This window comes from Pinus tabuliformis, chromosome 5_2 (assembly GCF_031772625.1).
Source record: "Pinus tabuliformis cultivar Carrire ecotype Pingquan chromosome 5_2, CPIR1, whole genome shotgun sequence".
Classification (NCBI taxonomy): Eukaryota; Viridiplantae; Streptophyta; class Pinopsida; order Pinales; family Pinaceae; genus Pinus; species Pinus tabuliformis.
In genome coordinates this window covers 672,376,042-672,392,231 of record NC_142306.1, presented here as the reverse complement: position 1 = coordinate 672,392,231, position 16,190 = coordinate 672,376,042, and positions in this window count along the sequence as shown.

Sequence of the window (16,190 nt, the reverse complement as noted above, 5' to 3'; positions counted from 1 at the left end):
AGCCAACTCGTGTGCATTAGTTGCAGCTGGCTTTGGGATTTCTTGATCAATGAAATCCTTCAAGCCATTGTCTTATAATACAACCTCCATTCTATCTTTCCATGCTATGTAATTCAAGCTGCCTTCCAAGGCATACTCGAGTCTCAAGCCATAGAATGCCATTGACCAACCTGAAGTATGATATGAATTCGATTTGCACCTGCAACCCCGAACTTCAAACTTCGAATTCTCTTCTCAGTATATTGTTCACAGCTCCGATAATCTTTGCTCTAATACCATGTAGAAATTTTGATTGTAGATTAACCTGATAATGCAATATAACCAAAGAAAAATACTTTAACCTACTTCTACAATCAATTTGCGGAAGCTTTAAAAGGTTTGAGCAAGATCAAGCTGAACACATACAACCAGAAGAAGAATCAATGCACATGAAACACAAAAGAATACTCGGGGGAAAGCCTCAGCTAAAAACCCCACTATCTGTATTATCATACAAGTTAGAAATATCTCAGAATTACACAAAGCCTTAGCTCCCACAGCTTGCCAGTTCTCAGTACAATCCTCACAGATTCTCACAAGAAAAATAGACTTCTCATAAACCTTCTCCTCTGCCATCCAAGCTCCTATTTCCTTACCCAGTTTCTCCTAGGTGATCCTACTGTTACCAAGTGGAACACTGATCACTCACACTGATCTCACACCCTGTAAAACTGCACAATCCTTAAGGAATGATCTTCCTTCTGCATGCATGAGTTTTTTTTATAGGAAAACACATGCAACTGATATTACATTGCCCCTGTCTTTAATCTCAACTAGGTCTTTCTCAGAATAGACATGCATGAGTTACTGATGAGAGAATATTCATTTATCTGGAGTACACTAGTCGAGTGCATGCATGCATCAACTAACTGATAACTCACAATTAGTTCCTCAAACAATTTAGAACAAATTTAATTGGACTTAAATCATTAAACTGATCTAACTAATTACAACTCAAATATAACTCAATATTATCTCCTTAATTAAGGGATAATCTCCTTAATTTAAGGGATAACTATTGCATGACTTCAGAAAGACTTCTAACTTGAATTTCTCCAACTAATTAACTCAAGATGAGTTAATTAATTATTTTTCAAGAAGTTGGTGAGAGTAAATTCAAATTTTAATTCACAATTTTAATTCAAGGACAAATTAAAATTGGAATATTCTTGTTTCCACATTTCAACACCCCCTTATTGAGCTTAGAAACACTTGTACATGCAAAAGCGCACTATGGAAGGATATGCCAACATGAATTGCCCACTTGATTCCATGATTTGTAAGCTCTTTTACTTGACCAATCTAATGATCTATTGTATTGGAGGGCAAGGGGATGTATTGGATATTGTGAAATATTGTAGGTGAGTTTCCATTTGGGGTTTGGTCTCCCTATAGAGGGTCCAAGCCCTCTAGAGGGCTACATTAGAACTTGTAGGGTGAGTGTTAGAGTCATGGACCTCCAACATAGTAGAGAGTACTTCATGTATCCCCAACATTGTTCAGTGATTTCTCGTGTTCCACCATTTGGATGAGGATGATGCACCTGGCTCACCATGCCTAGTTGGCTCTACATTTGCACCATACACTTGGCATATGTTACAAGGTCTAGATGAGGATGTGTCCCACTGAAAGAGATAAAGGGAGGGCTTATGTCATCACCATATCCCTTACAAATGGTTTACAAACATTATCTATCCACTTGGAGACGCGGGAGGATCTCATTGTGCCCTCACACCCACTTGGGAGCACCACAAGTGACTTGCTTGGAAAACAAGGGGCCAACCCCTTGTTCACTATGTTTGGAGCCTTTTAACTCAACTTGGAACATTTGGACTCCATTAGGCCTCCTCAATTTCCCGAGGACTCATCATATTCATCAATTTTCCCCCTTGAAAGGCTATTCTATGTAGTATTGAGCTATCTTGGTGGCATTTTCACCAAGTCATCTCATTATTATGAATTATTTTATTATTTGGGGATAAATTAGGGTAATTGGGAAAATGGAATCCCCTTTATAGTTTTATATATATGAGAGAGGCTCATTCTAACCTCTCATCTTCACTTGGATTGGATTGGTATCCCTTAAGATATTTTTACACTTTTTGCAGGGTAAACTTTTTGGAGCTTTCTTGATGCACTATGATGTTTGGATTTTTTATATTCTCTTTGGAGCTCATTTCTAATGCGAAGATGATGAATGGATATACTCTCTCTCTCTCTCTCTCATGTAAGTTGAATTTTGATGTTATTCTTGTTATTTTATTGTTTTACTGCATGTTATGGTTATCATTATTCTTGTATGGGTTAAACTAAACGTGAAATTTTTCCAAGAACCTTAAATAAATGATTTAATGCATGTGTTATACTTGAAGAGAGTGGGTGAATGTTCCTAGAGGCACCTAATAGGCTTAAGGCCTAGAAACTTCATCTCATTGACAAATTTGAAGTGTAAATCCCTATTGACCTAGACTTTTTTTCCCTTGGAGAGGTTATCAAAGATCAATTGCAACTCCTTATCTCATGGAAATTCATTGATATATATGTATCTTGACTCCATTAAGTCCAAGAAATAATACATTGATCCTATTATCCCTTTTGTGGTCAAATTTACCTCCTTTTTCTTTACATTTCCAATTGCTAGGCTTGACCCTAGAGGGTCACCTAAGGCATCAAGAAAAATCCTTTATAGCCATCCAAACACCTGAAATTTGGTCCACAACTGCATTGGGGTCTTCTCAAGGTGTCCTCCAAATTTTAATCAATTCTAATTGTGGAATCTTGAGATATCGCAAGCCCTAGCACAAGGATCATTTCTCTCCATAGGTTGATTTAGGTTAGTGACCTCATTTGGATCATTGCATTTCAATCCTCAAATAATTTTTTTCCTTTGATCCTCTTCTCTTCCATAATTAGGTCAAGCCCCTCCTTGGTTGATCAACTCCATACCCTTGACATAATTCTGGGTCCACTTGGTCCTTTGTGGTTCCACAACTTTATAACTCTAATTTCACATAGATCACATAAACACCAATTTTCCTCAAGGATTCTCTGATCTAGGAATCATATTCACAAAATACATTCCAAAACCCTAGCCTTAAGAATACATTTATCCCTTCCTAGAGATCCCACCACCTTGATTTTGAAGCGCGCAAGCTATCTAATTGAGTCTATCTTGTTAATAGACCTTGGAATCAATTCTTATCCTCTCAGAAATTCATCCTTCCTTATGGCTCCTCTTATACTGAGTCTCCTCCCATCGGTGAAAGTCTGTAAATTACAGGGAACCTTAACTAAGGTGATAGTGAGCTATCACTCCATGGTTTACCTTGACCTAGTATTTTCTCTATAGGATCCCCTCCTAGGACCCCTACTAGTCTGAGTGGTAATAAGTACCATCTTCCATTAAACCTCAATAATCCACATTCGGTAATGGATTAGTCGTTACTCAATATCCCTTCAAGTTTTTCTTGTAAGTACTCCTTAAGTTGTTAATATTTCTCATATTGTAGTTTTTCCTCCTTAATCTTCTCTTGAATGGTGAATTCACAAGAATTCACAACAATTATATGAGCTAATTGAACCCTCTTGGTATGTGCATCATCTACCTTCTTCTCCTTCCCCTTGTTATATTTAATTTTGAGGTTGAATTCACTAAGAAGTGCCAACCATGTTTCCTTTATAGCATTCAACTTTGGTTGTTCAAACAAATTCTTCAATCCCCCACGGTCTATCATTAATGTAAATTTCCTTACCCTAAGGTAATACCTCCACATTTTTAGTGCATGAACTATGGCTTCTAATTATAAATCATGGGTGACATAATTTTGTTCTTTTTCATTTAACTTCTTGGACTCATAACAAACCACTTGGCCTTCTTGTATCAAGACTCCTCCAAGTCCTTCCTTGTAGGAATATATGCATACCACAAAGTATTTTTCTTGGTCAACAATCCTTTGCACTAGTGCATGTGTAAGAAAATGCTTTATTTGTTCAAATATTTCAGCACATTTATCTTCCCGTTGGAATTTAACAACTTTTCTTTATAACACGGTGATTGCGTAACCAATATTAGAAAAGTTTCGAATAAACCTTTGATAGTAACCTACTAACCCCATGAAAGATCTTACATCAGACACATTTTGAGGAGTATGCCACTCCATGATTTCCTTAAACTTTTCTAGGTCAACTTCCATTCCCTGTTATGAGATGATATGCCCCAAATAGTAAATCTAATTTTCGTAAAACTCACATTTCGTGATTTTGGCATAGGTCTTATTCTTTCTCAACAATTGTAGCATAGTTGTGAGCTGTTTCTCATGTTCTTCCTCATTCTTAGAATACACTAGGATGTCATCCATGAAAATTAGCATGAATTTTTCCAAATAAGGACTCAAAACATTATTCACCAGGCACATAAAAGTATCATGAGCTTCAGTAAGCCTAAATGGTACAACCACAAATTCATAGTTCCCACACATGGTTCAAAACGTCGTCTTGTGTATGTCTTATTCTTTGATACACACTTGATGGTACCCTCATCTTAAATCTTTTTTTGAGAACATTGTTGCCCCTTTTAACTGATCAAATAAATCATTAATCTGTGTTAATGCATAGCTATTATTAATGGTGGTTTTGTTGAGTTGTCAATAATTATCACATAGTCTCAATGTGTTGTCTTTATTTCTGAAAAATAACATAAGCACTCCCTAGGGTGATAAACTTAGCCTAATCGTCCCTTTGTCCAACAGTTCCTTCAGCTGTAAATTAAACTCAATTAATTTGTGTGTGCTCATTCTATAAGGGGATTTGGATGTAAGAATAGTTTGGGGCATGAGTTAAGTTGAGAAATCAACCTCGGTATATCGTGGAAATCCTAGGATAGTCTTTAGAAAAATTTATGCAAACAACTTTATAATTGGATGCTCCCTCATGCCATCTTTTCTTCCTTTTGATCCACTTGAGATGTGAATAATGAATAGGTTACAACCTTTGCAGCCACAACACTTTGTTTGTAGTGTCACTATAGTCTAATTGACACTAGCTTGATCTTCCGTTGTTTGGTCTTTTCCCCGTGGTCACTAAGGCATTCGATGGACATGTTATAGCAATCAATCTTTCTTCGGTGTTATGCCAACCAATCCATTCCAATGATGATGTCATATGATCCCAGGGGCAACAAATTTAAATTAATTACAGTGGGCATGTTGCTTAAGAATATTGGGCATGAACGAATGATAAACTCCACTCGCTTCTTGGTCCTCGTGTCCAATTGAACTAACCAAGACTCAATGTGCATTATCCTAGCTAAGGCACTCTTCTCAGCCACTTGTGGACTTATATAATTGTAGTTTTATCCTAGATTTATCGAAATAGAAATGGACTAGTCATTTATCTTACCTTTCATTTTGATTATTGAGGCGTGATGATTTGCCTGTCTATTTTCCACAACTGCATATATCCATGGTGCACACCTGGCCATGTCGTTCATAGGCCCTACTTCTTGTACATTATATGTTCTTGGGTCACACTACTGCCACTAAGGGCACTCCTTTTTTCAATGGTTATCCCCAGATGTTTGACATTACATAGGCCCTATATTGAGTTTCTTGACATCATCTCCTATGTGTTTCATGAACCATTTTTTACTTGTAGTGACAATTCTCTACTGATATCCTTCTTTGGCATGAGTATTTGGCTTATGCTTTTCCCCTACAGGTTTTAATCCTTTTCCTTTAAAGTTAGGCTTTCCCTTTGTTATCACCTAAAAAGTGATTACCTAGCCATTTCTTTCTAGGATGATCTAAGTATACCATGTAGTATGGGTTTTACGCATTAAAGCCCACTTTCACCTTAGGAAATAACTTAGGGAACCATATTTTATAAATTATTTAAGAAAATAACCCAAAAACCTATAAGAATAATTAAATAAATCACTATTAGTATGAATTATTCCTTAATGACTTGACTTCTCTCCCGTGAAATAATTATTAAATCACTATTTATTGATTATTTCTAATCCACTTTGACCATATTACCCAGGAATAATTAAATAAACCATTATTTATTCCTTAATAAACCAACTTAGTCCTAATGATGAACCACATTAAGTAGTTCAAAATGCGTCGACCCAAAGAATTTTATTATGAATTACCCGAAAAATCTCTTTATGAACATTATGAACACAAAAGCTTGTATTCCAAGAAACCATTATTTATTTATTATTCCTTAATCCTTACACATTTTTCTTATGAAATATTTATTAAATCATTATTTAGTAGTTACTTCTAACTTACCTTAACCATATCTCCTTAAAGTAATTAATAAATCATTTTTATTTATTAATTAATTTAACCAAGTTTTTCTTAATTAACTCAATTAATCATTATTTTTTGAGTTAGATCACTAAATAAATATTATTGACCATTTGATTAATATTTTTCTCTCTTAAATATAATAAAATACTCCTAATGGTTATATCTTGATTTAGTCTAATAATACTTTATTATTTGATTAGATATATATCTACCTTACCATTTTGTTATAAATAGAGAGGTTTTTACCTTAGTCTACACATATGATCATTATCATCATAATCACTATGTTCTCATTACTCACGAGCTCTCCACATTGAGTTCAACTAGTCTTCATCTTTGCTCCTTTACAACAAGGAAGAGAGAGAAAGAACCTACCTTAAGCATTGGGACACAAAAGGACCCTCCCATAGAAGAGGACATTAAATACTCGAGTCTATGTTCTACTCCACGAGGTGACATCATTAATAAAATTTAAGTTCCTTCCATTGGGTTCTTTATTATGGTTTTTGGAATGTATTTTCAGAATTTGTGAGCTCTTTTCCAGGTTTCCTCTAACATATTTCTTGCAGATTTTAAAGTCTTGCTAAATATTATAGGGTTTTGCAACATATTTTTTCTTTATTCTCTTTGTTGTTAGGTGGATTTGTCACAAACTGTAAAGAGTATATTTTTGACACCTCTACTCAGAAATTTACACCTAACAAATGGTGACTCCACTGGTCTTCTGTCATTAGGAAATGGTGACTCCACTGGCTTAAATCGTGTCTATGTTTCTACTTTTGTTTTTATGTTTTTGTTTGTTTCGCAGGTCACAGGTTCTAGCCACATAGGTGATGGCAGGATCTGTCAACCCTTGAAGTGAGATCTCCAGAAACCAACACGCTTTTTGGGGCAAAACCTACGGTGGCCAATGCAAGATACATGCCACAACCTACGTTACAACGCAAGAACAAGTAAAAAAAATGTGTTATAACTTTTTTTAACATTTTTTTTTTCCAAAAGTCCAATTATGTCTCTCTATTAGGGGTTTTTATCTAATTCCGTCACAAAAATATAGGACTTGATCCCTTCAGCGTATCGACTTTCTAGTGGAAAGAAAAAATCCCTCTAGGTCTTCTAGTTCTCCTCCACCACCTTTTAAGGTATTTGGCTTATATTTTAATCTATAATTGTTTCAAAGTTGTATACCACTAATTTTCCAGTAGCTTAGACCTTGTGTTCCAACCTCTTTTGATATTTGAGCCCTTCTTTGGCCTTTTTTTCGTCGTTCCTGTAAGTCCTCTCTAGGTGCATAATCCTTTGTTAGTTGGATTGCTTCCCTTTCAGCTTAGATTTTAGTTATTATTTGTTAATTTTTTCATCATAAAGTAGGCATATTTTACCACATATCCCAACTCCTTTTTCCCTTGATCTTTTTGTCTCCATTGTGTTGCCTTCTTTTGTTTTTCTTGTGCTGTTTTTAGCATCCTTGGGTGTGAAGTAGAGTGTTTTTGAACTTGTTTAATTTCTATTCATTTTAGTTTAGTTTTCAATTCTGCAATTTACTTTTCAGAATCACAATTTATGTTATATGAAAAACTAATGACACTTCACACTCATTACACACCCTAAGTGAATGAGCAGTTGGTTAACACCCCCAAGCTACGATTATTGAAAAAAAGACAATTTAAACAAAAATAGATTTAAGCCCACATGGGCACCTGTGGAAAACAATATTTTAGCTAAGTTAGGGTTTTTACGGTAGGCATCCAAATAACACCAACCAATCACTATACATTGAGACATTGTGGACGTCCAATTAGGGAGATTAAAATCATTGACCAACTAACAATAAAAACCGGTGCTTGGGACAAAAACTTGTTAGAGGAGGTAAGGCTTAGGTTGCTCGTACTAGAAATTCTCCTTGGAGCTTCCCACTTCATGGTCAAGAATCAAGGTCCAAAGCTTCCCCCCAAAAGTTGAATTTTTCTCACCCCCATTGAGCAGAGTTAACTTTATTTATCATTCCTAGGATAAAAAATCCCTATAGGGGTGGTTGTGGGAAAAAACTATCCCTCTTACCCTACCTTTCACTCTGAAGCTCTGCTTGCGGATTTCAAGTTCTGCAAGTAAGAAGTTGTTTGGATGGCCATAAAAAATAAAAGTACTAGGATATGTTTGAGGTGTAGTTAACCTTAAGCCTAGGAGCCATTTTTCTCTTTATAGGATGAGCCTACTTGAATTATAACAAAAGTACATAGTAGTTAGCTTACACTTTGCACCACTACACTTAGTGTTTGATTTCTCTTTGTTGTTCTTTTTCTTCATACTTTTCCTCTATCCTTTAGCATTCTCTTTGTCTTATCATCATTATGTCTCCTAGGAATTTTTCAAGGAGACTTTGTGGTCTTCATCCTCAGTTTCCATTAGGACATCCATTAACACTTGCTCGACAAGTCAGGGTCCCTCTCCCTAGTCCACATTCAAACTCTAGTCTCCTTGATTCATCTAGTTCATCTTCTTATTCCAAGTCCTCTCAGCCCTGAGCCGCTACCATGTCTAGTGTGAACACTGGTAGTAATGGCAGTCCCAATGTAGGCAGTAATAATGGAGGAAATTTTGGTGGTAAAACAAGTAATACTCACAGTCCCCCTCATGGATATAATATTGGAACCTCACAAGGAATGGTTTTCAATCAACCGTTGCTCCCCTACATGGCCAGTTTGAGTGTTCATGATGTAAACCAACTCATTAATGATCATCTTCAGCACAATCCAAATTGGCCACCTATGCCAACCAAGCTGCCTTATGATATTCCCAAAGTCAAAGGGAACTCTAGAAAGGATCCCACTAACCATGTTCATTCATTTCACATGTGGTTTTTCTCTAATTTTGTCATGGAGGATTCCATTTGTCTATGCGCCTCACAACCAATTGTCTTGTCACCATTGTCCCATTACCACAATTGTCCTGTCACCAAAATTGTCCCATCATCGTTGTTCGTAAGTAGGTTATGATTGATGTTGAATTCATCGATGCACCTCTTGATTATATCCTCTTTCTTAGTCGTAGTTTCACATACGCTATGAAAGTGGTCACCTCTTCCATCTTCAGTACCATGAACTTCCCTTATAACAAGAAGATAGTCACCATTGATCAATTGACTTACCACAATAATCAACCTAAGACATCCTATTAGAATGTCACTTATTTAATGGCAGTTAACAATTCCATGCCATTCTTGACTGAAATTAGTCCAAGAGTATATAAATATTCCTCATTTCCTAGTCCTTATTATGTCCCACCACCATTTCCCACTAAGCCCAACTCTTCCAATGTTTGTATGCTTAAAGCATCACAAGTTGCTCAAAAACCCAATACTTGTTTCCAACAACTATCTCAATAGCAACATGTTTCTCCAAAATCAATTGGTGCTTTAAGAGGAATTCCTCAGGAACACCATATGTTGATCTAGGGATTCAATAGTTGAGAACATTGGCTACAATTCTATGAAACATAATAGACTATTCATGATATTTGAAATGGAAGGAGTTGAATATGAGCTTAAAGAGCTATATTATGGACGTTATCAAGCCATCAACTCTCATAGAATGGAAAAAATACTAAAAATTGGTAGTAACACAAGTTTTGTTAAACTCTATTATGTCGAGAATAAGCAGGATGATAAAAATATTCCTGGGGAATTAAAAGGAACCTTGGAAAAATAATATAGATTCTTCAAATAAATTACCAAATCTATACCTCAATCTACATATCATGAACATCAAATTGAATTAATACCTAGAAGCACTCCTCCTAATTCCATTTTTGTGGTCGTCAATAGACTAAAAAAATATGCACATTTTTTTTCGAATTAAAAGTAAATGCATCATAAGCCAAGTAGAAAAAGTGTCCATGAAGGAAAACCATAGACTTCATGGTCTTACTAAGGTAATATTAAATAACAAAGATCCAAAATTCATAGATACGTTTTGGAAAGAACTATTGAAGATGTATGGAAAAACACTAGCAATGAATTCAACCGTTATCATCCACAAAAAAATAGTTAAATAGAATTAGTTAGTGAATGTTTAGAGGGTCATGTACATTGCTATTCTTCAGCTAATAAATTTCAATGGATGAAGTGGCTTCCTATGGTATAATGGTGGTATAATATTACATTTTATACATATACTAAAATAACCCCATTTGCTACTCTATATGGATATTTGACTCCTCCATTCCCATATTTTCAAAGTAAAAGAAATAAAGGCACATCTGGAGAAAAATAAACAAAATATTTCATTTCATAAGAAAAACCTTCAAGTTACACAAAACAAAATGAAGTAATAAGCAAATCAACATCAAAGTGAAAGACAATTCGAGGAGGGTGATTGGGTATTTATTGTACTACAACCTTACAAGTAATCTAAACTCAAGTAAAAGAAGAATAAGAAATTAGCTCCAAAATTTTATGGGCCCTACAAATTTATTCACAATATTCGACACGTGGCATATGCCTTAGATCTGTCTTCTTCTCACACTCACAAGGTTTTTAATGTGTGTTTCCTAGAAAAGGTTGTGGGACAAACTATACTAGTGCAAAAGGAACTTACAAAATTAGATAAGAAAGAAAGGTTGATTCTTTAACCTTAAACATTTATTGATCAATGTTCACTATATCTTCAAAATATAACCATTATTGACTACCTAATCAAGTGGAAGAGCATGTCTCTAGATGAAGCTATTTGAAAAATTGAGTAGTTCATGAAAAAACACCCTGAAGTACAAGATTTGAGGAAAAATATTTTTAAAAGAGGGGGACTATGTTATGGCCCTTGGGCACATTAGATTTCATAAAACCTTATAATTTAGTGTTGCAATAGTAAACAATAGTTAGATCAGTGAGTGATACACTCACATGTTAAAGATAATTTATGTTTTGCAATGCATGAAGGGAATGAATAGAATATGATAATGGTATGATTACATTTGATATGACCATGATATATGAAAATTTTAGTATATATGTGTTTAATGCATGGATTATTGTATAGGACAAGCATTAACATGACTAAGTTTAATGGAAAGTAATGATTATTAGTTTTTTTTAAAGAAAAGAAAGGAAAAGTTGTTAATTGTTGAAGTGGGTGGTGTGAATCCCTCACTCCTAGAAAAAGTAAAGTAGAATATTTGATCTTTTAATGAATTCTTAGATGGATATCCCAATGGAGAGAGTGGAAATGAAATTCTTGGCCTTGAGCTAATTTTATTTGCTGACATGAAACTTTTATTTCCATATCTTTTTTTTGGAATAATTGAGATGATATTAGATGAGTACGTAGGGAAATGGTGTCTCCTTCTGATTAGTATAGAATTAAAATTATATGATTGAATGATTGACTATGTGAATGGCCTTGAATACCAATTTAGTATTTGTAAATAATGTATTGAAAATAGTTTTTATGCATAAAAACTAGCTCTATGTGGGTGGGCAAAAGTTTAGATGAAATGATGAATGTATCTAAGAAGGATAAATAAATGTTATGCAACAAAAAGCTCAGGAACAAGGTGACTATTGTGACACTAGAACTCTATGGCATGTAAACCATGTTATAGTAAGACAAAGGGATGTCTTGTCTATAAGAATAATAGTCTCTTTGATCTTCATGTACAAGGAAGCCTTGCTTGGGTAGATCACCCAAAGGAACATGTAGTAGAGAAGGGGATTTAATGAACCTAAAAGGGCTAATGATTGCAAGGAAGAGGAGACTTAAATAAAGTAGCTATGAAAATATGATGTCATATGTTCAATGGGATCATGAATGTGAATGGGTGTGTCTCATACAAGTAGTGAGTTGAACTTATTGCCTATGGAATATTAACGAAATGAAGGAAAACCATGAATATGAGTATTATATTGAAAACTTGATTTGTCAAAACGCATATTGGTTTCTGAAGATTAAGATCTCCTATGGAAAAAATTAAAGTTATGGTTAATGAAAATGGTTATAGCATGTGTTGTTATTTTTTGATGTAGGAATTTAATGGAGTTGTACAAGACTAGAAGTGGTCAGATGGTGGAGACAGATACCATTGCTGAAGTAGTGGGAAAGGAAAAGAACATGAAGGTGACGTTGATATCCAAGATCAATGATGCTTGTGTAGATGAAAAAGGAGCACTCTACACACTATGGCTATGAATAGAAGATGCCCCAAATGGTGTGTTGTTGATCCAGGTGGATATTGGTGGCCAACCACCTATTCCACTTGGGCCCCCAACACTATTTCTTTTAGTTTCCTTAATTGTAGCACATTTTACTATTTTTGGTAGTTTTTTGGGTCCTAAAGTTCTAGAGTCATTTTGAGGCCCTAAATGACATTTTTTTGGAAAGTGAGCAAACCCACATCTTATAATGTGAGTTTGTAGTCTAAATTTGTAGTCCTTGAATAGATCTTTCTAACGAGCTATTGTATGCATCAAACAGAGATCATATGCCAAAGTTATGACACAGAGAATTTGATGTACCAATTTACCCCAACGGGACCCACAAACTTTTGGATCTTCATCTTCTCAATAATAAATAGGCCTTCGAGCCTCATTGTAACAAAATTTAGAAGACATGTAGCCACCACATCTCTTCTCAGATATAAGATACCATTGCCAAATCTAATCAAATATAATGCCATTGTAAACCATTCAACATTTATATTCCATTCAATGTTGGGAAATTTTGTCAATGTAAGGATTTTCCCAAATTTTACATAAATATAATTTTGGTATTTTACTAATTTCCTTTGACATGCTTCCATACTGAAATATATACTCCATCTCATACCATCCTAGTAATTTTATGCCCATAAAATTTTTAATTGAAACCCTTAATTTGTTCATACAAAACTTTTGTTAAATACACAATTTGTATCACACATTTTCTCCATATAGAAATTAGTTTTTAGCCCATACAAGCTCAATGCTATAAGACATACCTTTTATAATACTTTTTAACGTATCCAATACCTTCTATTTTCCATTAAGGATATGGGTTACTTCTTACATTCACAAATTTAATTCATCTTTTGATACCATCATGTAGTATACCCAACATTCTAATTAGGTTGAAATCTAATTTTTTTAGCTTTGATACCATAATTGCGACATAGCTCAATTATGAGTTGGTTAATGCATGAAAACATGATAATGCATACTCAAGTAGACAAAATTAATAAATCATAGTCACAAATATAAATTTATGCATATAAATAAACATAGTTCAATCAATGGTATAAACAACACTAAATTTAGCCTTATCATGAATAAATCATAATATTATCTTTCTACAAATTAAACATCAAATAGCTACAAATGAAGGATGTTTCTCACAACTATAGTCTCTTTATTTCCCACAATCCTTTTGCAATAAATTCGCCCCAACTTGAAGCTGTGAGTCCACAAGAACAAAATTACCCATAGGTTGTTATATAACCACCCAAGTAACTTCAACCCCCTTGACGGATGTAGGCATCCACGTAAACCGCTCCTCGTCCACAATTACCTATAAAAGTGATTCCTAACCATAATAATAGGAGGACAAACAAATAGGAATAGGTCGTTGGGCTTGCCACCTACCCTACCTATTCTATCTCTTCCCTAGACTTCCATACTATTCATATTTATTTTGGGAATACACTAACCCAAACCCATCCTCTGTTCACATTCAATATTTGAATGAGGATGTTAAGAATGAATAACTAAGACAAAAATCATCTCTTGGACCTTTGAATGATCATACATGCCTTAAACCCTAGAACCCACCTTATTGATAAAAATTAACCCAAGAGAAACATGTTACCTAGCCCTAGTTTGATTTCTTGGGGGGACATAAGAATGTCTGTTAAATATTGTTATTCCAAGCCATAAAGGATGTTACCATCTGTGCAAAACTAGTAAGGGAACTTTATTTAAGAAGGCTCGATCATAGAAGGAAGGATCCCCAAATTGTCCATGTCATGGGAAAATTTTCAGACTAAGATGATACTTAATGATTATGTAGGGAAACGATGTCTCCTTTTGATTACTATAGAATGCAACTTATATGATTAAATTATTGACTATATGAATGACCTTGATGACCAATTTGGTGGTTGTAAATAATGCATTGAAAACATCTGTTATGCATAAAGAATACGATTATGTGGTTGAGTGAAAATTAGGTTGTGGGTAGAGTACCTTAGGTACGTCATGGAGTGTAAACCCTTGATAAAGGATAAAAATATTACCACCTGCAAGGAACTCAATATTATGAGAATAATCTCATGTTTGTGAGAACTGGATTGTGTATCAAAGCAAGTTTGGAAAACAAAATATCTATTTAAAATTTGTATAATATATCTCATGAGAATTATGTGTTGTGATACAGGTGAAATGATGAATATATACAAGAAGGATAAATAAAGGTTGTGCAGTAGAAATCCTAGGAACAAGATGAGTATTGTGACACTAAAACCCTATAACATGTAAACTATGTAAGAGTAAGTCAGTGTGTTGCCTTGGCTATAATTCTCTATCAATATCCTTGAACTTCCTCTGTAAGGAGGCCTTGGTTGGGTAGACCACCCAAAAGATCGTGTAACAGAGAAGGAGATTGATTGAACCTAAATTGGTGAATGACTACAAGAAAGAGGAGACTTTAATAAAATATCTATGAAAAGTTGATGTTATATGTTCATTGGGATCATGAGTGTGAATGCGTGTGTTTGATACAAGGAGTGAGTTGAGATTGTTACCTATGGAAGCCTTATCAAGTGAAGGTAAACTATGCAGATGATACTATGTTGAAGACTTGATTTGTTAAATTGTTTATTTTTCTGTGAAAATTAAGATCTCCTATGGAAAAATTTGTTGTTTTTGTATATGAAAATGGTTGATGGTTTTTTTATGTAGGCATTTAATGGAATTCCACATGGCTGGAAGTGGCCAGATGGTGGAAACAAATACCATTGTTGAAGAAATGGGAAATGAAAATGACATGAAGATGATGTTGATATGCAAGATTAGTGATGTCGATCTAGCTAAAAAGGAGAAATCTACATAATACTAGAATGAACAAAAGATGCCTAGAATGGTGTGTTGCTGTGGATGACACCTAAAATGGTATGAAGACCAAGGAAGGTGTTCCTTTAAGGGGGAGGGGATTGTAACACATTGATCCGTAAACTACCTTGCATATTCAAGTGGATAGTTTGTCATAACAGATCTAATAAAATTATATTTAAAATATGAATTTCTACACTATTACAGTTTTATAACTCTTTAGATTTAGGGATATGTAGATTATTGTTAATAATGCATGCATGCGAATTAAATTTATGTAGAAAATAGAGAACAATGAAAATACAAGGTTCACACACACATTTAAGAAAATATATTCCATACGAAACACTTCTGGGAGAAAAACATAGCTGGAAGGTGAGTTCGCTCTGCTCTCTTTCTCTTAGTGGAAATATGGTTGTGAGTATAAAAAATTATGGCCTCTTGCCCATGGGCTACTACAGTGCAAAAATCCTCTGTGTTTACTTTATGTCCTATCCCTCTTGTATATTTTTTCTCAGCTATGGAACAAATGCACTCGAAAGAATGGACCCCATTTTCCTCCTAGTGGCCTAGTTATAACATAGCCTGATAGGCTACTAGTGGTTACGTTTGACTCCCTCAACTCTTAACTATAGTTACAATATAGACTCATCTAGAGTCTTCTACATCATAATAATTCTGATAGCCCCTTTTTCATGATTAATGGGGGATGAGATGGCATCCTCTCAAATTATGGGGGTGAAAATAGGAAGGTCAACTTCTAA